We start from the raw sequence: 315 nt of genomic DNA, 5'->3' as shown, positions 1-315 counted from the left end.
AGCTACATGCACCGAGACAGACCCCGGCCAGCTGTGAATACAAATTGCAAAAAATGGCAACAGATGAGATCCTGCCCTTCGATTATTTATAGCCTTAGCACATCGCTAAAGACGGGGCCGGGGCAGGAGGAGAGGGCAGCAAGCTGTATGCTGAGAATGGCAATCAAATCTGGGTTCAGTGAAGAAAAAAATAACAGGTAAGTGACTTTTGATTTAAAAGGGGTGAAAAATCATTCTGTCCCTGCTAGCTGCTGGTCTGAGCCTGTCTGCACAGCAGAGGCTCTGCAGCAGGCACAGATGGGAGCAGAGGCAGGG

The 315-nt window shown here is 49.8% G+C and overlaps 1 protein-coding gene across 1 annotated transcript in view; it reads right to left on the bottom strand.

The window, feature by feature from the left end:
- Window positions 1-315, bottom strand: part of RTP5 (receptor (chemosensory) transporter protein 5 (putative)) — a 12282-nt gene that overhangs the window by 1665 nt on the left and 10302 nt on the right. The window lies entirely within an intron of this gene.

This window comes from Pterocles gutturalis, unplaced genomic scaffold, assembly GCF_000699245.1.
Source record: "Pterocles gutturalis isolate BGI_N339 unplaced genomic scaffold, ASM69924v1 scaffold9042, whole genome shotgun sequence".
Classification (NCBI taxonomy): domain Eukaryota; kingdom Metazoa; phylum Chordata; class Aves; order Pterocliformes; family Pteroclidae; genus Pterocles; species Pterocles gutturalis.
The sequence above is the reverse complement of the archived record's forward strand: the minus strand, read 5'-3'. Positions and strand labels throughout refer to the sequence as shown.